The following is a 603-nucleotide window of genomic DNA, read 5'->3' as shown; positions in this document are numbered from 1 at the left end:
TGATAGGACTAATGTTGATCTTAATAATGTTCCGTTAGCTTCATTGGTTGCCCAAGAAGAACATGTTGATGTGAGCTTCATTAAAAATAATAATTTCAACAACAATGCTTATCGGAACAATTCTAGTAATAACTATAGGCCATATCCTTATAATAATGGTAACGGTTATGCTAATTCTTATGGGAATTCTTACAACAATAATAGGAATACACCCCCTGGACTTGAAGCTATGCTTAAAGAATTTATTAGTACACAAAGCTGCCTTTAACAAATCTGTTGAGGAAAAGCTCAATAAAATTGATATTCTCGCTTCTAAGGTTGATAGTCTTGCCTCTGATGTTGATCTTTTGAAATCAAAAGTTATGCCTAATAGGGATATTGAAAATAAAATTGTTACTACAGCAAATGCCATCCAAGTTAGAATTAATGAGAATATAAGATTAATGGCTGAAGCTGCGTGCTAGGTGGGATAGAGAAGAAAATGAAAAACTAGCTAAAGAGGAAAATGTAGCTAAAGTTTGGACTATTACCACCACTAGCAATGATAATGATTCATATGTTGCTGCACCTCCTACTATCAATGGTAAAATAATTGGTGTTGGC

The sequence above is a fragment of the Lolium rigidum genome, chromosome 6 (genome assembly GCF_022539505.1).
Source record: "Lolium rigidum isolate FL_2022 chromosome 6, APGP_CSIRO_Lrig_0.1, whole genome shotgun sequence".
Taxonomy (NCBI): domain Eukaryota; kingdom Viridiplantae; phylum Streptophyta; class Magnoliopsida; order Poales; family Poaceae; genus Lolium; species Lolium rigidum.
Note: the sequence above shows the minus strand (reverse complement) of the source record.